Source organism: Pituophis catenifer, unplaced genomic scaffold, assembly GCF_029215685.1.
Source record: "Pituophis catenifer annectens isolate HBS135680 unplaced genomic scaffold, rPitCat1.0.hap2 SCAF_17, whole genome shotgun sequence".
Lineage (NCBI taxonomy): Eukaryota > Metazoa > Chordata > Lepidosauria > Squamata > Colubridae > Pituophis > Pituophis catenifer.
In genome coordinates, this window is record NW_027256897.1 from 12,042,096 (window position 1) to 12,067,257 (window position 25,162).

The 25,162-nt window shown below is 45.2% G+C and overlaps 1 long non-coding RNA gene and 2 pseudogenes across 1 annotated transcript; 2 read left to right on the forward strand and 1 right to left on the reverse strand.

Moving 5' to 3' along the window:
- Positions 1–25,162, forward strand: part of LOC139325875 (uncharacterized) — a 181,465-nt pseudogene that overhangs the window by 98,331 nt on the left and 57,972 nt on the right.
- Positions 1–25,162, reverse strand: part of LOC139325577 (uncharacterized) — an 87,283-nt pseudogene that overhangs the window by 13,450 nt on the left and 48,671 nt on the right.
- LOC139325607 (uncharacterized) lies at positions 19,872–23,801 on the forward strand. The gene is made up of 3 exons (XR_011601106.1): positions 19,872–20,040; positions 20,801–20,891; positions 23,468–23,801. It is a non-coding gene; the product is annotated as an uncharacterized lncRNA (long non-coding RNA).

Sequence of the window (25,162 nt, forward strand, 5' to 3'; positions counted from 1 at the left end):
GGAGGGCCTGGCTGACTTAATCCTCTTACTGTCTCTGGGATGTATTTTGTGGTTATCGTTCATGACGGTTGGATATATTGCCCCCAAACTGTACAGGTAGTACTAACTAGATCTCCAATCAGAATTGAGACAAAAATTTCTGTTCTTCACAGTTGCTGCACCCCATTTTTTGCCATAATTGGCAGCTCATATCCTACAGTTGTGAAGTGAGTTGTGAAGTTGTTATGTGAATCCTCCAATGACTTTGTGAGACACCAGCTGGGAAGGTTACAAATGGTGATGACGTGACCCTGGGACAGCGCAGCAGTCATAAATACATGCCAGTGGCTAAACGCCTGGATTTTGACCACATGACCACGGGGATGCTGGAACAGTCGTAAGTGTGAAAACTGGTCAAGGCCACTTTTTTCAGTGCTGCTATAACTTCACTAAGTCACTAAGCAAATAGTTGTAGGTCAAGGACTATCTCTACAGTGCTTTAGAAATAATCCAAAATAGCCTCCAAATTGGAACCCACAGAGGTCAAACTTTTTCCTGCAACAAATCTGCAAAACTAGCCCAATTTGGTAGAAAAACCGTTCAACTGCCCACACTGTTTCCAACTCGCATTTCTACTCAATCCCCAAACTGTCCTCCTAGACACGGTTTGGCTTTTGAAGGAAAAGAAAATGCCATTCTTGATCTTTACCCTGATGTTCTCCTCAATAAAGTTCAATAAAGTTTTGCAAACTCAGAAGATATAAATATGGGAATTCTCAAATTCAAAATAAAATGCCTCATCCCACTGAAGAACTTTCCGTCCCAGAAACTCAACTGGTTTCTAATCAGCTAGAAACGATGCCTGACCAGGTTCTGCAGGATTGTCTGGGACACAACACATCCTCTCCACAACTGCTGGGAAGAGGCTCTGCGGTATCCGAAGCAGCACATTAGGTTCACTCAGTTTTCTTCCATATGAAGAAGTATCCACCTTGTGAACTCCCAAGTCTCTTTTTATGTTATTGTTGCAATATTTTCAGGATCAGACTCAATAAAGATAATAGAAGTTAGAGATTTAAATATATTTCTCTTTAATCATAATAGGCATTCTATATTCGCTGAATATTCAAGATAGAAGCAAGGAAAATGGGGAGGATGGCTCCTTATATATACAAGGGGTGGAGCCAGGAATGGGAGTGGTAAATTATGAATACATTAAAGTCCAAAGAATAAGTTAACCCCTGATGTTCCATATATACATTATTTACACATTAGAGAATAAGGCATTTACATCTGACAAATCCCCCTCTAAATGCCGGTTCGTTATACAACACCAGTTACATTCAGATTCAGGACAATATAATACATATAATTTAGAAGTTAAATATTTGTGTTGTTTAGAAGGTAAGGGTTTTGTTAATATATCAGCTAATTGTTCAGAAGTATCACAATGTATTGCTTTGATGAATCCGTCTTGAGATAGTTGTCTCACGTGCTTAAATTTTATATCAATATGCCTGGACCTTTGTCCAATTGCATCGGATCTAGATATTTCAATGGCCGCTTTATTGTCTTCATGCATAATAAATGGTAAAGTAGGTTTCTTCCAAACATCTGTGATCAAATCATTGAACCATACAAGGTTATTTGCAGCTTTAGACAAGCAAACATATTCCGCTTCTGTGGTAGAAGTGGCTACCAGTTCTTGTTTACCAGTATACCAGTAAACTGGACAATCGTTCAATAGAAAAACATAACCAGAGGTACTCTTTCTGCATGATGTATCACCAGCCCAATCTGCATCAGCATAACAAGTAATTTTTGGTTCTTTGTCATTATTTGGTTCCAATATTAAACAAAAATCTAATGTACTTTTCAGATATCTTAAAATTCTTTTGACAGCTTCCCAATGATACAAGGTTGGTTTGCTAACATATCTTGACAATAAATTGAGAGGTAATGCAATATCTGGCCTAGTCCAATTAGATATATAAAGGAGTGAACCTATAACTGATCTGTAAAATGTGTTGTCTTTAAACTCAGGGGAAGATTCATCAGTGTTTCTAAGAAAATCAGTTTGCATAGGTGTGTCACATGTTTTGGCATTATTTAAGTTACATTTGTTTAGGAGTTCAATGATTTTATCTTTCTGAGTAAGTTTGAATCCCCTTTTAGTTTTGTTAATTTGTACACCAAGGTATTTATTCACTCTACCTAGTGATTTCAATGAGAAATGTTCGTTTAACTTATTTACAAAGATTTCCCTGCTCTCTTTATGCTTTCCAATATATAAAATATCATCCACATAAATTAATACAAATTCAATATGATCATTACTCTTTTTTACAAAGAAACAGTTATCAGCAGTGGTGGCGTTGAAATCCATGGTCTTAAGTACTTTTACCAAACAATCGTACCATCTTTTGCCAGATTGCTTCAATCCGTACAGACTCTTATTTAATAACCAAATTTCGTTCTTATTAGTGTATTGACTGTGTGGTGCTCTTACATATATTTCCTTATCTAATTTTGCGTGTAAGTATGCAGTCTGTATGTCATATTGAAACACGTCCAGATTGAGTGCAGATGCTACTACAAGAGCTGTTTTGACACTCTCTGTTCTCACTGTTGGTGAATAAGTGTCAGTATAGTCTTCTGGATATTTTTGTGCATAACCTTGTGCAACTAGTCTGGCCTTGTATAAGGTATTACCTCCTTCCAAATTCTTAATTTTATAAATCCACCTGGTACCTATAATTGTTTTATCCTTAGGTGCGATCGCAGGTGTGAATACATTTAATCCTTGTAAACTTTCCATCTCTTTTTCCATAGCTAGTTCCCATTTTTCTCTTTCTTCACGGGGAAGTTTCAATACTTCCTCATATGTATTAGGTGTTATTTGTTCTCCATTCATATGCATTATGTAATCTTTGTATTTATTTGGTATTTGGTTTCTATTGTTTCTAATATTTCTTTCAGGTTTGCTATGGTTGTCATGCAAATATCTGGCTTCCTTTTTTGTTAATGTGTCTGTCTTTATTTTATGCTGACTATTTGTCCAAGTTTTGGTTTTGTTCTTACTTTTGTTAATATTTTGATTTTCTGTTGTTCCTTCCTCGCAAGATATATTATCTTTGCTTTTATTAGGAAATATTTCATTAAGGTGCAATTTAGACCAATTGGCCTGCTCATGGAACACAGCTGTTCTGGATACTATAAATTTGTTATTATTATCAATGAATCTGTACCCTTTGGTTCCAGTTTCGTATCCCATGAATCTTAATCTCCTGGATACGTTTTCTCCCTTTCTCCTCAATTGTTTAGGTATGTGTACGTCTGCAGTAACTCCAAATATGTGCATGTGTGCTAATTTGGGTTTTCTATTGTACATCACCTCATATGGTGTCTTATTCACAATACTGGACCATGTTCTATTTTGAGTGTAATTTGAATAATGTAAGGCTTCTGACCAAAATTGTTTGCCTAAACCAGCATCCTCTAATGTGCATCTAATCATGGTTTGTAGTGTGGAATTCTTTCTCTCTGCAATCCCATTTTGAAATGCAGAAAATGGATTGGACGTGAAATGTAGCATCCCTCTATCCTTTAACCATTGGGAGAATTCTTTAGACATGAATTCACATCCCCTATCTGTCATAATTTGTTTTATTCTGATATTATGCTGTGTTTCTATGCGTTTGTAGAATTCCTTAAATTTCTGAAAGGTTTCATCCTTGTGCTTTAATGTGTAAACAAAACCATAGCGACTGTAATCATCCACTATTGTTAGGAAGTAACGTTTTCTATAGGTAATTGATGGAGTTAATGGACCAACTAAGTCCATATGTACCAAATCAAAAATATTGTTAGTTGATCTGTTAGATTTTTTTGGTCTGGGACTGGTTTTTAGTTTGGTGGATTTACATACTGAGCATTCCAAATAATTTTCACAATTTTTTATTTTGACACCTTCTGCGTGTTCAGTCATTTTTTGTACTACGGGAAAGCTTGCATGTCCTAACTTCCTATGTAAGATGTGAGCACACTCATCATGAATTGGTTTACCTATTTTTGGTTTCTTCTCATTGTGTGTATTTTTGTTATCATGAGTTATTTTACATTCATCATTGTCACTGTTACTGACATTTTCATCATCTGCTTCAATACAATCTTCCATATTTGAATCAATGTTATGTAACCATCTTTCTTTGGTTATCAGATAGGGTAGACCCCCTTTTATCATCACAGTACCTACATTTGTTTTGTTCTTTTCTATAGTTGCTTTCCCCTTTGAGAAAACTATATTGATGTCAGATTCTCTGCTTAGTTTTATAGCACTCAGTATGTTGTGAGGTATTTCTGGGATTAATAATACCCCCTCTATTTTCCCTAAACCAGGCAAGGTCACATTTCCTCTGCCTAATACTTGAACCTTTTCTTGATTAGCTACCTTTATCACAAACTTATCTTCTGTAAATGAAGATAATATACTTTTGTTGTTAGTGGTGTGATTTGTTGCACCAGAATCAATAAGCCAATTATTGTTCTCATCTTGTTGTGTTCTGGTGCTGTCTTGTTTATTTAGCCCATTTAGTGACCCAGATTTTCTCTCTTTTGAATTTTCTCTACCCCCTCTACTTTCTCTGTAATTTGGTGGACTTCTATATTTGTGTCTATCTGTGGAAGATTGTCTGTAATTGTATTTGCTCCTATATTCTGGCCTATGTCTCTCCCTTGGGACTTTGGGACAGTCTCTTCTACTGTGTTCCCTGGATCCACAATTGTGGCATCTAAAGGCCTCATTATATTTATCTTGAAAGACTACTTTCCTAAAAGATTTGTGTTCTGTTTGGTTACTGGAACGATTTTTTCTTGAATTGTCTTCTGCTATCAATTTGTTAGATAGACTTTCTATTGATAAATATCCCAAATTAATGGTATCTAAGTGTGACATAAAGCTATCCCATGATGGATCAAGTGAATTGATAATAACACTTTTCATTGTTTGATCTGAAATCACTTCCCCCCTCAATTGCAGCTCAGCTCTTATTTTGTTTAGATTTATCAAATGCTCACTTATAGAAACCCCTGGTTTCACTCTAGAAGAAAAGAAATCCTTAGACATTCTTGTGGTTGTGGCTACGCTATCGCTGTGAAATAGATTAAACATGCATTGAATTATTTCTGATACAGTTAGGTTTGGTTTGATGCTATGATACATTGCAGGAGACACGCTAGAAATTATTATGAAAAATGCTCTATGATGTAAACAATCTATTTTTAAAGTCCAAGGTCTTCTTGGAGGACTAGTTATAAAGAATAGTAAATTTTCTTTCATGAAAATAACCTGAAGCTGTTGGTACCACTCTTGTAAATTAATGCCATCAACTCTAAGTTTTGGGAAGTCACTGGGTAAGTTCCCCACATTATTTTGTCCATTACTTACAACCTGAGGCAGTCCGTGGTCTCTCAAGTGCAGGAAATTACAGAACGGCATTGGGATGCTTGTAACGAGTCTGCGCGGTTCTCTGGCCAGTTCAAGTCTTTCGGGGCCGTCTACGTAGTTTTGCACATGCGCGTTGCTCATTTCTTCTTTGGCGCCGTTGTGGAAGGTTCTCTCCATTTCAGCTCTCTCGATCCGCTCCTCTTCAGATGAGTCGGTCTCTGGCTCGGTTTTTGGGGCTTTGGTGATGGCGACGGTTCTTCTCTTTCTCTTGTGTGCGCTGGCACTCGATTCTGTCTGCGGTGTAGGACGGAATCGGCATGGCTCTCTGGGCTCGGGTGTCGTCGTTTTCGAAGTCAGGATGGGAGCGTGCAGGTCTTGAGTTGTCGGTTTGATTTCTTGCTTCTTCGTTGATGTCTTGGAAATTTTCAATCTTGGCCCAAAAGCAGCAAAAAGCGTTTTCATTGCTGACTTTACTTGAGACTTTGTTAAATCGTCTTCACTTTCTGATTTTGGTTCATCTGAAGAGTTTGAGACTTCTTTTTCACTTTCTTCGTCTGATAGCGTTTTTCGCGCCAGAAATTTTGAACTGAGCGTTTTGATTGGCTCTGCTTCACTCTCTTTTGAAGTTCGTTGAAACCAAGATGGCTGCCATTCAAAATTTCGCGCGAGGTCACATCTTTTCTTTTTTACAACTATTTTCTCAGTAGTCATTTCACTCACAGTTTTTTGATCTTTGGGTTTTTCTTTAATGACGTTTTTCTCTCTCGCTGCTCCGCTGTTCCTCAGCATCTCCTGGAGGTCCGCGATGAGGCTTTCATCATTCTTTTGGGCCTGGGCCCAAAAGGCAATTTCTTCCTGGTCGTTGTTTTCACTCATCAGTTCTTCTTCTTCAGTGGTGTATTCTTCGGATTCTCTCGAAATCGCATTAGTGGATTCGTTGATCATCTCTTGATCAGTTTCTATTTCTTTGCTGTAGGCCCTGGTGTTGGGCCTATCTTTCTTGGACATTTTTAATTACTTATTGAGTCAATTAACCATCCTCTGCTACCAGCTTGTTGCAATATTTTCAGGATCAGACTCAATAAAGATAATAGAAGTTAGAGATTTAAATATATTTCTCTTTAATCATAATAGGCATTCTATATTCGCTGAATATTCAAGATAGAAGCAAGGAAAATGGGGAGGATGGCTCCTTATATATACAAGGGGTGGAACCAGGAATGGGAGTGGTAAATTATGAATACATTAAAGTCCAAAGAATAAGTTAACCCCTGATGTTCCATATATACATTATTTACACATTAGAGAATAAGGCATTTACATCTGACAGTTATAATCTAAATGGGCTGTGATTAATGTGTACGTAGCATATGTATGGGTATATCTATATACTTTTGAGGGCAGGCCTCAGAATTCCATTCTTTAACTTCAAAGTCTAACAATCGGAGCAGCCCTCAACTGCAGCCCTTGGACAGGGATCAGGCAGGGATCTCGTCCACAGCTGCCCAGTTGAGAATCCAACATTCCTGAACCACTGACAGATGGACATCCAGACTCATACAAGGCCTCCCGCCCCTCCCAGGACAGCCTGCTCTGCTAGTTGCCATCAGAATGACCGACAGCAGTCAAACTCAGGTCTGGGACCCTGGGCATGGCCCTGGAAGACTAAAGGAATTTATTAAAAGAAAAAAATATATTAAATTTATTAAAAGTGAAAGTTTTAATTGGATTTTATTACCTTTCTTGCCAGGCATTTATGTGGTTTCTCTCCTGTGTGGATCCTCTGATGTTTATAGAGGGTGCTACTTTGACTGAATCTCTTTCCACACTCAAGGCAATTATGAGGTTTTTCTCCTGAGTGGATCCTTTGATGTGTATAAAGATCTCCCCTCTGACTGAAGCTCTTTCCACACTCAAGGCAATTATGAGGTTTTTCTCCTGAGTGGATCCTTTGATGTTTATAAAGATATCTCCTCTGACTGAATCTCTTTCCACACTCAAGGCATTTATGAGGTTTTTCTCCTGAGTGGATTCTTTGATGTTTATAGATGGTGCTACTATCACCGAAGCTCTTTCCACACTCCAGGCATTCGTATGGCTTCTCTCCCGAGTGGATCCTTTGATGTTGATCAAGATGCGATCTCTGATTGAAGCTCTTTCCACACTCAAGGCATTGATATCGGTTTCCAACTGAGTGGTTTTTTAGATGATTTTCAAAATGTCCATTTGTTCTGAAGTTCTTTCCACACTCCAGGCATTTATGAGGTTTTTCTGAGTGGATCCTTTGATGGCTATCAAGATGTCCCCTCTGACTGAATCTTTTTCCACACTCAAGGCATTTATGAGGTTTTTCTCCTGTGTGGATTCTTTGATGTTTATAAAGGTTGCTCCGTCCTCCTGCAGGGGAGAGAGAGAAGACAGTCACGGCTGCCTCCCCTTCCCTGCAGGGGAGGCCCAGGCCCAAGACCCCGCCTCCCACAGGCCTTTCAGGCATTCTCCAGGCAGACACGGACTCTCTCCCAGCCTCCCGTCCCTCCCCACCCTCAAGACTAGGCCTTGGGATCCCAAGCCTCCCTTCTTTGGAGAGACCCTCCCGGACTTCAACACCCAGCATTCCCTTCGCCGCAGGGGAGGCCCAGGCCAAAGCACCCCCCCCCATGCCGACCGGAAAGAGACTCTCCTGGACTACGATTCCCAGCATCCCCTGCGCCAAACCTGCATGAAACTGCCTCCTCTGTCGCCGATTCAGGCAGCTCCCTTGTTGCTTGTTTTGTTTCCGGAACTGGAGGCTTCATGCCCTTTTTTCTCCACTAGTTCCGCCTTTTCCTTTGCAGGATCCGCCCCTCAGAGTCCATTTGCCAATTGCCACATCCCGAGCGCGACCAATCAGGGTCCTTCTTCCTGCAACAAGGCACATGGCGCCTGCGCAGTTCCGCAAGTTATTACGGTCCGGGGCAGAGGTGGGACAGGGGGGTGGGGGGGCTTTCTTTGAACTTTGGGGTCCGGTCTCTCTCCACCACCACCACCCCCGGATTGAGGCCGGCGGAGGTCAGGGGTTGAACTCTTATATGAGCCCATGAAGGGCAGCCAGTTGGGTCTATTCTGGGACCTTAGGAGACCCTGAGCCTGAATCAGCCGCTCTTTGTGTCCTAGATTCCCTCTTTTCATTGAGGGAAATCTCTTTGCTACAATACTCTTAATAAATTGCCTTTGAATGCTCATCCCACTCAGATCCTCATTGAAGCAAGTGTGCTGTGGCTGAATCTATTGCTAATTTGAACTTTATTGTTGGGGGTGCAAAGGAGCTTCTCCCTGTCATTGTTTGATATAATCTATGTGGATTTCCCAAATGTGGGGACCTATTAAGACCATCCCCAAGCATCTGAAGCTCTCAGTTGGATTCCCTGAATGGTCCCCTTGTCTTCCAGCAGAAACCCCTACAAGAGACTCTCTAAGGCCAAGGAAGCTTTGTGAGATATGAGCCATATTCTTAAAAAGCCCCCACCCTTTTAGCCTTTAAACCCCTGGCTTTTCCCCAGGCGCTGGGAGGTCAGACAAGGAGAAGGTGGCATGGATTGGCCCCAGGTTTTTCTTTGATGGTTTTTATTTTATGTTTTAATGTGTTGGATACTTTTGAAAACGCCCTTTTGGGAGCTGCATAGAGTTGACTGAAAGATGCGCAGTTATAAGAACGTTTTAAATGAAGAAGACTCATTGGGGACCTGTTTGGTCCTCCCACTAGGTGCAGAGACTGGGTGTTCCCCAGTTGCCAGGATAGGGAGAGTCCCCCCATTCCTCTGCTTTCTGTTCATCAGGTAAAGGTTCATCTAGCTCGGTGGTGTCAAACTCTTATTTAATTCAGGGCTGCATCAGGCTTTGACTCAACCCTTCCAAGACCGAGTGGCTGTGGCTGCCGGCGTCTCGGTATAGCCAGCTGACGCCATCGCTTGTTATTGGGAGCGAATCATTGGCCCCCACAGAAAGGGCCCGCAACTTGGGTGTCATCCTGGACGCACGGCTGTCTTTAGAAAAGCATATGACGGCCGTGGCCAGGGAGGCTTTCTATCAGGTTCGCCTGATACGCCAGTTGCGCCCCTTTCTGGATCGGGACTCCCTACGCATGGTCACTCAAGCACTCGTCACTTCTCGTCTGGACTATTGTAACGCTCTCTACATGGGGCTCCCCTTGGGGTACACCCGGAGGCTCCAACTGATACAGAATGTGGCCGCGCGGGGGATTATGGGAGCGACGGGGCGCTCCCATGTGACTCCTCTCCTGTGCGAGCTGCATTGGCTTCCGGTGGACTTCCAGGTGCGCTTCAAGGTGTTGGTGATCACCTTTAAAGTGCTCCATGGCTTAGGGCCGGGGTACTTACGGGACCGCCTTCTGCCACCCATTGCCTCCCACCGGCCAGTTCGCTCCCACAGAGAGGGCCTCCTCAGGGTGCCCCCAGGGGGAGAGCCTTCTCTGTGGTGGCATCTACCCTTTGGAACAATCTACCCCCAGAGATACGAGTGATCTCCAACCTCCGGACTTTTCGTCGGGCCCTAAAAACTTATTTTTTTTCAGTTAGCCGGACTGTCCTGATTTTATGGTTGGTTTTAAAATTTGATATGGATTTTAAATTGATAAGTTTTAAATTACGGGCCAAATTTATTTAATTATTTTAAATCTATTTTTAATTTTATGTATAAATGTTTTTTATCTTGGCTGTTCACCGCCCTGAGTCCGAAAGGAGAAGGGCGGTATAGAAGTTTGAAAAATAAATAAATAAATGTTTGACCTGGGGGGGGGGTGTCCCTGGGTAGGCGTGGCCAGCTCATCTTCTCTTCTTGTGGGCACCTGTGGTGGCCAAGTGCTATGACAGGACTTCCCTCAGACCCCCCCTCCCTTATAATCTTCCTTCCTTCCTCCTGCCCTCCCTTCCCTTTTCTTCTTTTTCCTTCCCTCTTTCCTTCTTTTTCCTTCCTCCCTCCCTTCTCGTCTTTCCTTCTTTGCCTTTCCTCTTTCCTGTCCCTTCTTGGATGCTCAAATGCAAAAGGAGAAACATTTCTTTTGCTTTTAGTTTCTTTTCCTAATCCTCTGCCAGTGAAAATGGAGCTGGGGGGGCACATTTTCGCTGGCGGAGGAGTGCAGGCGACCGTTGCAGTTGAAAATGGGGCTGGTAGTTTGGGTGTTGATGTGTAGGCATCTCGTCCTTTTTTTATTCTCCCTATGTTTCCTTCCTATACCTGCATTAGTCCCGGAGGGTTGAGAAAATAATTTCCAAAGAACTTGGCTCACAAACAGTTTATTCAACAACTTTATTTTCTCTCTCTACTCCAAGATCTCTGTTCTTTCGAATGAATTTGGCAGCTCTTTGACTTCTCAGAGGGAAGGGAAAGAATGCAAACTCTTTGCTTCCTTTCCCCACCTGCCCTTCCCACAAATCACAAGAGACACACTTCAAAAACAATAAATTAGTGATACCTTCAAGTATAGCAGCCAAGGTGATCCCTGCAACAGCAACATGACCACAAGTGATAGGTTTCTCCTCCAAGAGCCCGGATCCTTTGGCTCAAGATACAGGTTGCATGAAGGGCCCTTTTCCTCCCGACGGTGGAAGGCTGCCTCATAGGTTTTTTTTGGGGGGGAAAGGCACCCTTAAAACACAGCAAGCTGGGTTCACTGAGTTGTGCAGATGGCCTGGACTGGTTCCCATTGAGGCCTTTGGGCCCCACCCACTGGGCAAAGGCTTCCTTGATCTGGTCCAGGTCTAGGACCGGGGGGTTATTGGGGTCTTCCTTCTCAACCTTTTCTGTGGTCTTGGTCTGCAGTTCGGGACAGTTCTGGGCGGCAGCAAAGAGACCAGACTAGAGAGGATCGAAAACACACTGGGGACCTTGGCGTTTCTTGAGAGGTTTTTCCAATCTTTCTGAGATGTTCAAAAGGCAAAAGAATCAGAAGTTGGGGAGCATCAATTGTAACCAACGCATTTGCTCCGCGGGGCCCGCTCTCCTCCTCCTCCTCTCGGGCAGTGCCTCTTTCCTGCATCCGCCACCATCCTCCGTCCTCCTGCAGGGGAGAAAGAGAAGAGGGTCACGGCTGCATCCCCTTCCATGCCGGCGAGGCCCAGGCCCAAGCCCCCACATCCCACGGGCCTCCCGGGGATGCTTCAGGTGGACACGGCCTCCCTCCCAGCCTCCTGTCTCCCTCCCCGCCCACCCTCCTAGACTAGGCTTCGGGCTCCCGGGCCTGCCTTCTCGGAAGATACCCTCCCGGATTTCAACTCCCAGCATTCCCTGTGCCCAACCTGCATCATCCCAGCTTCTGTGTCACCGATTCCATGCCCGTTTTGTTTCCGGAAGTGGAAACTTCATGCCCTTTTTTCTCTATAAGCTCCGCCTCTTCCTTCGGAGGGACCGCCCCACGTAGTCTTCCTGCCAATCGACACCCGCCCCAGAGACCAATCAGCGTCCTTCTTCCTCCAACCAGCCAGATAGTGCCTGTGCGGTATCGATAGTTGTTATGGTTACCGGTGGAGGGGTGGCCTCCGCCTTCCAGGCCCATCTCGGGGTCTCTGCCCATTTCCTCCTCCCTGCATTGCCCTCCAAGGCAGCTGCCTTTCCCGGGCTCCTCCCTCCTGCAGCTCCGGAGCCCCCCGGCCTTTCCCCGCCGTCTCAAGGGGAAGCCGCGCTGGGACCGGGCAGGGCTGCTCTGCGGGGCCCGCTCTCCTCCTCTCGGCCGGCACCTCTTTCCCCCATCTGCCACCATCCTCCGTCCTCCTGCAGGGGAGAAAGAGAAGAGGGTGACGCCTGCGTTCCCTTCCCTGCAGGGGAGACTGATGCCCAAGACCCCGCCTCTTGCGGACCCAAAATATATCCCCACAGACTACGACTCCCAACATTCCCTGCGCCAAACTGCAACATCCAGTCTCCTCTTTCACCGATTCAAGCCGCTTCCCTTGAAATTTGGGATCCAGTCTCAATCCATTTATGAGGTTTCTCTCCTGTGTGGATTCTTTGATGTGTATAAAGGTTTCCCAACTGACTGAAGCTCTTTCCACATTCCAGGCATTTATGAGGTTTTTCTCCTGTGTGGATCCTTTGATGTATATAAAGGTTTCCCCTCAGACTGAATCTTTTTCCACACTCGAGGCATTTATGAGGTTTCTCTCCTGTGTGGATCCTTTGATGTATATAAAGATGTCCCCTCTGACTGAAGCTCTTTCCACACTCCAGGCATTTATGAGGTTTTTCTCCTGTGTGGATTCTTTGATGTGTATAAAGATGATCCCTGTTACTGAAGCTCTTTCCACATTCCAAGCATTTATGAGGTTTTTCTCCTGAGTGGATCCTTTGATGTTTATAGAGGCTGCTCCTACCACCAAAGCTCTTTCCACACTCCAGGCATTTATGTGGTTTTTCTCCTGTGTGGATCCTTTGATGTGTATAAAGGTTTCCCAACTGACTGAAGCTCTTTTCACATTCCAGGCATGTATGAGGTTTTTCTCCTGTGTGGATCCTTTGATGTTTATAAAGGCTTTTCCTCCGACTGAAGCTCTCTCCACACTCCAGGCACTTATGAGGTTTTTCTCCTGAGTGGATCCTTTGATGTCTATAAAGATGTCCCCTCTGACTGAATCGCTTTCCACACTCAAGGCATTTATGAGGTTTTTCTCCTGAGTGGATTCTTTGATGTTTATAGAGGGAGCTCCTATCACCGAAGCTCTTTCCACACTCCAGGCACTTATAAGGTTTCTCTCCTGTGTGGATTCTTTGATGTGTATAAAGGCCGCTGCTATGAGTGAAGCTCTTTCCACATTCCAGGCATTTATGAGGTTTTTCTCCTGTGTGGATCCTTTGATGTCTATAAAGATATCCCCTCTGACTGAATCTCTTTCCACACTCAAGACATTTATGAGGTTTTTCTCCTGAGTGGATTGTTTGATGTTTATAGAGTGAGCTCCTATCACCGAAGCTCTTTCCACACTCCAGGCACTTATAAGGTTTTTCTCCTGTGTGGATCCTTTGATGTGTATAAAGGTTGCTGCTCTGACTGAAGCTCTTTCCACACTCCAGGCATTGATATCGGTTTCCAAGTGAGTGGTTTTTTAGATGGTTTTCAAAACGTCCATTTGTTCTGAAGGATTTTTCACATTCTGGGCATTTAAATGGTTTCTCTGCTGAGTGGATCCTTAAATGACTTTTAAGATGGTCGTTTCTTTTGAAGCTTTTTCTACATTCCGGGCACTGATGTTCCTTTCCTCCCTCCTGTATCCTGTGGGGCTTTGGGGGTCTTCCGAAGGAGCCTCCGCCCTCCAGGCCCATCTGGTGGTCTCTGCCCGTTTCCTCTTCCCCGCATCGCCTTCCAGGCAGCCGCCTTTCCCGGGCTCCCCCTGGGCTCCTCCCTCCTGCAGCCCTGGAGCCCCCCGGCCTTTCCCCTCCGTCTGCCAGGGAAGCCACGCCGGGACCGGGCAGGGCTGCTCTGTGGGGCCCGCTCTCCTCCTCTCGGGCGGCGCCTCTTTCCTGCATCTGCCGCAATCCTCCGTCCTCCTGCAGAGGAGAAAGAGAAGAGGGTCATGGCTGCATCCCCTTCCCCGCAGGAGAGGCCCAGGCCCAAGCCCCCGCCTCTCAGGGGCCTCCCGGGCAGTCTCCAGGTGGACACAGCCTCCTTCCCAACATCCTGTCTCCCTCCCTGGCCGCCCCCAGACTAGGCCTTGGGCTCCCAGGCCTCCGGAGACCCTCCCGGACTTCAATTCCCAGCATCCCCTGCGCTAAATCTGCATCAAACGGCCTCCTCTGTCACCGATTCAGGCCGCTTCCCTCGTTTCCCGCTTTGTTCACCTTTATTGTTGTGGGTGTGAAGGAGCTTCTTCCTGCCATTGTTTGATGTAATCTATGTGGATTTCCCAAATGTGGGGACCTATTAAGACCATCCCCAAGCATCTGAAGCTGTCAGTTGGATTCCCTGAATGGTCCCCTTCTCTTCCAGCAGAAACTGCTAAAGGGATTCTCTAAGGCCGAAGAACCTTTGTGATTATATATATATATATATATAATATATATATGCAACAGTAGTAATGAACACAGTGGACTATGAAAAGAAACTGTCTGACTTACTTCAAGACGCCACATATAAACCCATAAACACAGACCCAACAACATATCTAGAAAAAACCACAAAGATAAAGATAAAATCAAGTACTATAAGTAAAGAAATCCAACAAACAATTATTCCCAGAGAAAAATCATCAAAATGCCCAAAACTGTACGGCCTCCCAAAAATACACAAAGATGGAATACCTCTCAGACCCATAGTAAGGTCCATAGGCTCACCGTTACAAAATCTAGCCAGATATTTAGCAAAACATCTGCAACCTTACGTAGAATCTGCTGCTTCATATGTACAGAAGTCATACCATTTCATACAAATAATAAAAAAGCAACACATAAAAGAAAATGACCTTCTTGTAAGCTTCGATGTTGTATCACTATTCACACAAATACCTGTCAAAGAAGCCCTGTCATCAATTAAAAACAAACACATAAGCCTGATGATGGCAGATGAGATTCTGTCGAAACGTCGCTTCTACCCTTTTAGGGATATATCCACAATTACACGGGAAAAAACCCGAAATATTAACTGTACACACACACACACACACACACACACACATATATATAATTATCAAATTTATATACCGCCCTTTTCCCGAAGGACTCAGCGCGCTGCACAGCCAAAGTAAAAACATAAATACAAACATTAAAATACAGTTAAATACGTTTGGCCCCAAAGTTAAAAAACAGTAACAAACCCATTAAAAACATTTTTAAAAATGTGTTAAGCCAGCCCGGCTTCCTGAAAAAGAAAGGTCTTAAGGGCACGGCGGAAGGCACTGAGGTCTTGGATTCTTCGTATCTCTGGGGGCAGCTGATTCCAGAGGGCAGGTGCCCCCACAGAAAAGGCCTTTATATTTATATGAGCCATATTCTTAAGAATCCCCCACCCTTTTAGCCTTAAAACCCCTGACTTTTCCCCAGGCGCTGGGAGGTCAGACAATGAGAAGGTGGCATGGATTGGCCCCAGGTTTTTCTTTGATGGTTTTTATTTTATGTTTTAATGTGTTGGATACTTTTGAAAACGCCCTTTTGGGAGCTGCACAGAGTTGACTGAAAGATGGGCAGTTACAAGAACGTTTTAAACGAATAAGAGTCTTTGGGGACCTGTTTGGTCCTCCTACTAGGTGCAGAGACTGGGTGTTCCCCAGTTGTCAGGATAGGGAGAGTCCCCCATTCCTCTGCTTTCTGTTCATCAGCTAAATGCTTAGCAAAAGGTTCATCTAGCTCAGTGGTGTCAAACTCTTATTTCCTTCAGGGCTGCATCAGGGTTATGTTGGACCTGGGGGGGGGGGTCCCTGGGTAGGCGTGGCCAGCTCATCTTCACTCTTCTTTCTTTTTTTTTATTGAAAAGTTTTACAAACATTTCCCCTTCCAACCCCCCCTCCCCTCCCCCCCCACTTCCCAGAGCAAAATACAGGGTATAACATTTGACAATCATAACCTAACATAAGCTAATTATCTATAGCCTCCTATCCCCCCCCTTGAACTTTTAACTCCCCTTTTACTAAACTAAGTTTAAGTACTTTATAAAATCTCTTTTATCATTCATAAGCTATTTGAAATTTTTTAGTCCGATATTTGCCTTGAATATAATCAATCCATCTTCTCCATTCTAAAATATATTTCTCATTTAAATGGTCCGTTAGATATGCTGAAATTTTCACCATTTCTGCTAAATTTACTTCTTTTAATGCCCATTCTTGAATAGTGGATAAATCTTCCTTCTTCCAGTACTGCGCCACCAAGAGTCTTGCTGCAGTTCTTAGGTTCAAAATCAAATTAGTCTCTATAGCCGTACAATCTGTAATTATACCTAACAAAAACAACTGTGGAGTAAACTTTAACTTCTTTTTAAGGATATTTTGGATAATCCACCATATTTACACAACCTCAAAATTTGAGAGAAAATTTTTATAAAATGTTTTATAGATGGCATTTGGATCCCAAAAAGTTAGCTTGTATGTACCCAAACCTACAGCCCAAATGTTGGAGATGTGATTGTGTTGATTCTACCTATTTTCATGTTTGGTGGACTTGTAAAAAAGTTAAAGCATCTTGGATGAAAATATGGTGGATTATTCAAAATATTCTCATCTTCACTCTTCTTGTGGGCACCTGTGGTGGCCAAGTGCTACGACAGGACTTCCCTCAGACCCGCCCTCCCTCATAATCTTCCTTCCTTCCTCCTGCCCTCCCTTCCCTTTTCTTCTTTTTCCTTCCCTCTTTCCTTCTTTTTCCTTCCTTCCTCCCTTCTCGCCTTTCCTTCTTTGCCTTTCCGCTTTCCTGTTTAACAATTCAACAGTTTAACAATTCATTCTTTATCTTAATATCTTTATATTTGTTTGGGGTTGGCTTTCTTCCCTTTCATCTTTTTTATTGTACAGCAATCTTTCTCCTCAAACCTACCACCTCTCTTTTCTTTTCTTCCTTTCTCTTCCCCCCCTCTTCTTCTCCTCCCTACTTCCTCTTCCTTTCTCCTTCTCCTCCTCTCTTCCCCTCACTCCTACTCTAATTTCTCTTCCCTTCCTTCATCCTCTCTATTGCTGTATCCTTTTATGCATATGGACTATTCAGAGGGCTGAAAAAGTTATTTTTGACTGGTCCTCGCACTTTTGAGCAGTCCTCAAACTTACGACTGTCCTCACATTTTACGTTTTTTGCCCTATCTTGTCACCATGGTGAAGAGAAGCAGTTGTGAAATGAGTGACATGGTTGTTAAGAATGCTGCACGGGCATAAATGTGAGGATGGTCATAAGTGTGAGGACCAGTCAAAAGTGCGAAGACCTGTCAGAAATGACTTTTTTCAGCCCCCTTAGTCCCTATACACATAGCCATGGCCACCCGGTCACATGACCAGCTAGCCACGCCGTCACATGACCTCCAAACCATGCCCACAAAATAAGCCACGCCCACAATGGTGTCCCTCTTTACCAATGTTAAAATCTGGTCACCTTAGTTTAAGTGCAACTCCACCTCCACCTCTTTTTATTAGGCGTTTTGAAAAATTTAAATCCTCCTGGGTTTCATCCCACCATGTTTCAGTAATGGCAGCAATCTCATCTTTGCTCTCGTGTTCTGGGACGTCAGGTTCCCTCTGTTTCTTCTTCATACTTTGGGTGTTGATGTGTAGGTGGAGAGATGAGAAGGAGGAGGGATGAGAAAGAAGATGAATCCATGTATATGTGTGTGAGGTCTGTGGAGGGGCTGGCAAGGCAGCTGGGGGGGAGGGCCTGGCTGACATAACCCTCTTACTGTCTCTGGGATGTATTTTGCAGTTATCGTTCATGACGGTTCGATATATTGCCCCCAAACTGTACAGGTAGTACTAACTAGATCTCCAATCAGAATTGAGACAAAAATTTCTGTTTTTCACAGTTGCTGCACCCCATTTTTTGCCATACTTGGCAGCTCATATCCTACAGTTGTGAAGTGAGTTGTGAAGTTGTTATGTGAATCCTCCAATGACTTTGTGGGACACCAGCTGGGAAGGTTACAAATGGTGATGACGTGACCCTGGGACAGCACAGCCGTCATAAATACATGCCAGTGGCTAAACGCCTGGATTTTGACCACATGGATGCTGGAACACTCGTAAGCGAGAAAACTGGACAAGGCCACTTTTTTCAGTGCTGCTAAAACTTCACTAAGTCACTAAGCAAATAGTTGTAGGTCAAGGACTATCTCTACAGTGCCTTAAAAATAATCCAAAATAGCCCCCAAATTGGAACCCACAGAGGTCAAAAATTTTCCTGAAACAATCCGGCAAAACTAGCCCATTTTGGGAGAAAAGCTGTCCAACTGTCCACAACTGTTTCCATCTTGCAGTTCCACTCAATCCCCAAACTTTGAGAGGGTGGCTGAAGCCCCTGGAGGTTTATCTGTCTCTTCAGGGTCACCCGAGTGGTGCAAATGATTCTTGCAGTCTGCAATTTTCCCCTCTGGAAATCCATTCCTACTCCCACACCATGCAAAGGGGGTTCAGCCCAAATTGCATCGCTAAAAGTCTGTAGAGATTCTCCGTCATCCAGGTCAGGATTGTCCCACAGGTGCTTTGCTCAAGAGGCAACTGGACTTTCGGGTTTTTTCTTTTGAAGGCGTTTCGCTTCTCATCCCAGAAGCTTCTTTGGTACTGAAGAACTGAAGAAGCTTCTTGGATGAGAAGTGAAACATCTTCAAGGAAAAATAAAGCCCAGTTGCCTTTTGTTAAAGGCTTGGGATGAGGCCTCCTGCACGAGCAGGGGGTCAGACTAGAAGACCTCCAAGGCCCCTTCCAGGTCGGTTGTTCTTATTGTGTTACCTGAGAATGCAACTTCCTACATACACCTAAAAACAGCTTGAGAAGCTCACTGGGCTCCAGCATCAGATCCCCTTAGGTCTTTGGTGCAAAACAAGAAGAACATTAAAAGGATGTCAAATTGCGGCCCCTTTAGCTCTCGCCTGCCTGAGTGTCCCTCTACTAGATCTCCACCCCCCACCTTCCCCAGGGAGGGGCCCTGGATGGGGGGGAAAGCCAGAGACCCAGCGGGGGCCCCCAACCTCCAGAGGGCAACGGAGGGAAGGTTTACCTTTGAGGGGGGTCAGCAAAGGCTGAGAGGCCCACATATTAATGGGGGGGTGTCCTGGGGGGATTTCTCCCCCTCCTGCAGATTTGCAAAGGGGTCTTTTGGGGGGGAGGAAGCGGGAAGGGGGGAGGGAGCTTGAGGGGTGGGTGTCGCTGCTTGGAGGCCACGGAGGAGCCTGGCTGGAGCCCCCCAGGAGGAAGGGGAGACCCCTCAGCCACGCCTGCCTGGGTGCCCCCCCATATTTCCACCCCCCCGCCTTGCCTAGGGAGAGACCCCGGTTGGGGGAAGGGTGGGAGAGCCAGAGACCCAGGGGGGCCCCCCAACCTCGGCCTGCCTGAATGCGGGGGGGGAGGGGCGGAGGGGGAGAAGAGGGACCCCAAAGATCAAAGGGAAAATCCCCCCCCAGCCTCACCTCCGCACGAGAACAGAAAGTGAGTCGGCACCGCGCAGGCGCACTCTCGGTGACTGAAAATGGAGGACGCCGATTGGTCGCTCTGGGGGACGGTGGCGATTGGCTGGAGGACTCCTTGGGGCGGTCCCTCCAAAGGAAGGGTGGCCCCCCTCCCCCGCACCTCGCTTATGGATAGACCTCTGATGATGTGGGAGGGGGAAAGTCGCAGCCGCAGAAGGGACCCGCAACCTCCGCTTGCCTGGATGCCGGGAGGGGGGAAAGCTGAACGGACCGCAAAATTTAAGCGGCCCACCTCCACATGGAACCATAACAACCCTGGGCAACGCGCAGGCGCACTCTGGTTCTTTGAGGGAAGGTGGACGCTGATTGGTTGCCCTGCGGAGGGCGGCGATAGGCAGGAAGACTCCTGGGGGGCGGTCCCTCCAAAGGAAGAGGAGGAGCCTCTGGCAAAAAGGGCGCGAAACCTCCACTTCCGGAAACCAAACGGGCAAGGAAGGAACTCCCTGTATCGGCGATAAGAGGAGCCCGGATGATGGAGGTTTGGCGCAGGGGATGCTGGGAGTCGCAGTCTGGGAGGGTCTCTTTCGGGTCCGCAAGAGCTGCCCCCCCCCCCTCCCCGGGGAGGATTAGGTGCCATCTAAGAAAATGAAATTGAAGGTTGAAAGAAAAAAAGGAGGTTCCACATTTAGGGAAGGAAAACAAAATGCACAGGGAGAGTATAGGTGGCAGCTCACTCAACAGTGCTGACTGTGAGGGGGATCTTGGAGTCCTAGTGGACAATCGCTTAAATAGGAGCCAGCCGTGTGCAGCAGCTGCCAAAAAGGCCAACACAGTTCTGGGCTGCATCAACAGAGGGAGAGAATCAAGATCACGCAAAGTGTTGACACCACTTTATGATGCCTTGGAAAGGCCACACTTGGAAGAATGGATCCAGTTTTGGTCGCCATGATGTAAAAAAGATGTGGAGACTCTAGAAAGAGTGCAGAGAAGAGCAACAGAGAGGATGAGGGGACTGGAGGCGAAAACATATGAAGAACGGTTACAGGAACTGGGTATGTCTAGTCTGATAAAAAGAAGGACTAGGGGAGACAGGATAGCACTGTTTCAATAGCTCAGGGGCTGCCACAAAGAAGAGGGGGCCAAGCTATTCTCCAAAGCACCTGAGGGGGGCAGGACAAGAAGCAATGAGTGGAAACTAATCAAGGAGAACTCCAAGGTCCCTTCCAACTTTTATTCTATTCTATTCCCATGCGGGGAAGGGGATGGAGCCGTGACCCACCTCTCTTTCTCTCCTGCAGGAGGATGGAGGAGCCCGGCGGAGGAAGGAAGGAAGCGTCGCCCGAGAGGAGGAGGAGAGAGGGCCCTGCGGAGCAGCCCTGCCTGGAGACGGTGGGGAAAGGCCGGGGGGCTCCGGGGCTGCAGGAGGGATGAGCCCAGGGGGAGCCCGGGAAAGGCGGCTGCCTGGAGGGCGATGCAGGAAAGAGGAAACGGGCGGAGACCCCGAGACGGGCCTGGAGGGTGGAGGCTTCTTCGGAAGTCCCCGAAAGCTCCGAAGGATCCAGGAGGAAGCAAAGGAATATCAGTGCCCGGAATGTGAAACATTCTTCACAAGAAATGGACATCTTCAAAGGCATATAAGCATCCACACAGGAGGGAAAAAATACGAATTTGATTTTGATTCACATCCCTCTGCTCAGGCAGGAAATCCTCTACCGTTTCAGACAAATGGTTGCCCAATTTCTTTTGAAAAGACTTTAGTGATTGAGCACAACAACTTCTCTAGGCAAGCCATTCCACTGCTTAATTTTTCTCACTGTCAGGAAATTTCTCCTTAATTGCAGGTTACTTGTCTCCCTCGTTATTTTCCATCCATTATTTCTGGTCTTCCCTTCTGGTGCTTTGGAAAATAGGCTGACCCCTCCCCTCTTCCTTGTGGCAGCCCCTCAGGTATTGGAACAGTGCTATCGTGTCACTGCTACTCCTTTTTTTCACTATCGTCAGGATAGAGAATCAGAGCTGGAAGGGACCTTGGAGTTCTTCTAGTCCAACCCCCTGCTTAAACAGGAGAACACTGCAATATGAAAGAAGTGGCTGTCCAGTCTATTCTTAAAAGCCTCCAGTGATAAAACACCTACAATTTTTGGAAGGCAAGCTGTTCCACTGGTAGATTTGATATAATCAAGTGATGGATACGGTGTCACTAAAATAGCAATGGGATTTAGGCTTATATACCTCCCCATAGTGTTTCCCAGTAGCTGGCGAGAAGCTTTCTGTAAGTGTTGGAAACTATCCTACTTTCACCGCAGCTGCACAGGAGCTCTGCAGCGCTAAAACAGGCACAACTTTCCAAATTTCGATCCCAAAGGAATATATGGGTCCTCTATTTTGGACGTATTCTATAGAGGTATATTGGTCCCAAGAATTGTCCTATTGTGCACTGTTTTGCCCAGTGTGAATCAAAAGGCACAACCCAAAGCAAATAATCCAGGCTCACTGCTGTGTTTATTGAACGGTATGTACCGCAGTGGCTCTCCTGCAAAAGAATAGTGGGAGACTCCACTGCAGACCAATAGGTATATTTATACACTGCAGAAAAGAGGGGAAAATATTAGAGAAGGTGACGAGTATGTGGTCTTAAGTAATAATACTCAGGTTGCTTTTCTGCTTTTCTGTTATCTACTATGTTCTTAGAAGAAGAAACACTTGGATCTTGAGATTCAGGGGTTGCTACTGGAACCTTGTGGGGAAATTTACCAATTTCCATTTTGCCCACAGTTCTTTCCATGCGCCTGGAAATTTCTCTCCTGGGTTCATTCTTCCCTTGAAAATAAGGCTCTTGACCCTCCTTCCATACATGCTCCTAGGCTGGTGGGAGGGGGGTTAGGTTGTTCCTTCAGCCACAGGGGGGCTTCATTTTTAATATAATAAGAGTTTTCCCCATGTATTTTTCCTCTTTTATTTTTCCCTTTTGTAAGCCACCCAGCGTCATTAGCAGTTGGGCTGCTCTCCAAGTTTTATAAAAGGAGTCCTACCTAAATAAATGGGTACGTCTCCCAAATTTCCTGCCCTTGGATATCCCAGAGCACCACCCGAGAGGATCCTGGCTTCTCTTACAGGAATGCAGGACACGATCTGTAAAACTATTTCCAAGGTGGCTTCTCATCCTGGAGTCGTGATAGTGAAATGCTTGGGGTGTAACCACCACTACGTGATTGCTGATAACTTGATTCCATCTTCTCCGGCGTAGATGGAAAAATGTAAGCATTCGGTTCTTTAGGGTTTGATGCTTCAGCTGCTGAAGGTGGACTTAGTTTGTGGGAACAGTTCAGAAGTAAAATTAGTTGCGAGTCAAGGCAGCTGAAGTTTAGCCTGAAACCAGCACCTGAAAATAGTCTTAAGAGTCTGCTTAATAGGTGGCTCTTACACTTCTAGGATAGAAGAAGGAAACTGGTGTGTTTCATGTTGGGAACCAGAGTTCGATGGATTAAAAAAAAAAATTCCAGAAAACGGGGTTTTTATTTTGTTTCATATAAACAACTTGGCTTCCTTACTAATGCAGATAGCTTAATAATCCAGAGTTTGTTTCAGAGAACAGAAATCACTGACAAGTGACTTATAAGCTTGGCAGAATTCATAATCCAGAAATTGTGCTTATTTTGAGCAACTTGCAAAGTGAGAATTCCTTCCCTGAGCAGAATGTCCCAGAAATCCTTTTATCACATTATTGTTGACTGAGTTCTTTTCTGAGGCTCATGAAGGGCTTGGCCTACGCTCCGTCTCTGGGCAGCCTTGAATTTGGGAAGAGAAGAGACGTTCCTTCTCTATAAACCTCTCTGGTCGATTCCCTACTTCACTTCTCTCAGTTCCCCATCACAGAGCAAAAGCTCTCCCAACCACAATGATCCAGGAATAGAAATAATAATTTTAGATATAAAGAATTGTTTTCTCTGCTTTGCTCTCTGTAGGGATTAGTATCCTGAATTCGGTACGTTGGTTCCTCTGGATAACTTTGAACATCAGCTCACAGATGTCCTACACACCAAGCCTCCTCCCCCCATCTCCCCCCTCCTCCTGCAAGACCAACCCTTGAGAAAAGGCCTAGGGCAGAGGAGGAGGAGACTGAGGCAAAGTCTAAGGAAGGAAGTGAATTCACAGCAAGTTAAACGGACTGTGTGATGCTGTTGCTTCATATTGTTTCATCATTTGTTTCCTGACACTGAATGTATGCACCATTTGTTTCTGTGCCCTCTTAAAAACATGAACCCCCCTCCCTTAATAAATGTTTTTGCTTGGCTTGGATTATTTGAGGATCTGTATTTTCAGGTGGACAAAGAAACCCCTTTGCTTCTCTTGAAGACAGTAACTGGCAGTTTAGCCTGCATGGATGAGGTCATAAAGCCCTCAGAATTCCCTAAGAGATGGCAGGTTCCCTAGGAAACTTCACCTGCTCCACCTTTTCTATGTGTACCAATGCCAGGCAAATGTCTGTAGGAGGCGACCAAACCAACACTCAAGCTGCCCGTTTCGAACCTTTTTGCACAAAAGGCAAAGCTCTTTGGATGTAGGCTGCATTCTGTTAAGGGAAGCGCCACTCATTAACGTAGCTCTGGGTGAACTTCCCATCGCATTCCCTTTGGGTTGCCCTGCTGTTTTGTGTTTTCTTCCATCATCCCGGGTGAGCTCCCTCCATTATTTCTGCTTAGGTGAGGCACCTTTTCCTGACACCATATTGTTAGATGGTGCCAAGTTTAAGGATAGAAAGAGAGAGCAAAATTTTCTCCTCGAATTTTAAACTTGATTGAATTACCAGCAGGGTTGATCTCCTCTTGGGGCAGGCAGCACAGCAGCACTGGCTTTAGGCCGGGCGGAGGGAGGGCTGGATCCTGTGTCAGAGCAGCCCTCAACTGCAGCCCTTGGACAGGGATCAGGCAGGGATCTCGTCCACAGCTGCCCAGTTGAGAATCCAACATTCCTGAACCACTGACAGATGGACATCCAGACTCATACAAGGCCTCCCGCCCCTCCCAGGACAGCCTGCTCTGCTAGTTGCCATCAGAATGACCGACAGCAGTCCAACTCAGGCCTGGGACCCTGGGCATGGCCCTGGAAGACTAAAGGAATTTATTAAAAGAAAAAAATGTATTAAATTTATTAAAAGTGAAAGTTTTAATTGGATTGTATTACCTTTCTTACCAGACATTTATGTGGTTTTTCTCTTGTGTGGATTCTATGATGTGTATAAAGATGTCCCCTCAGACTGAATCTCTTTCCACACTCCAGGCATTTATGTGGTTTTTCCCCTGAATGGATCCTTTGATGTGTATAAAGGTTTCCCTTCTGACTGAATCTCTTTCCACACTCCAGGCATTTATGAGGTTTTTCTCCTGAGTGGATAATTAGGTGGCTTTGAAGACTTCCTTTTCTTTTGAAGGATTTTTTGCATTCTGGGCACTGATGTTCCTTTGCTTCCTCCTGGATCCTTTGGGGCTTTCGGGGTTTTCCGAAGGAGCCTCCGCCCTCCAGGCATTTTTTCAGATGGATCCTTTGATGTCTATAAAGGTTGCTGGTATGACTAAAGTTCTTTCCACACTCCAGGCACTTATGAGGTTTCTCTCCTGTGTGGATAATTAGGTGGCTTTGAAGACGTCCATTTCTTTTGA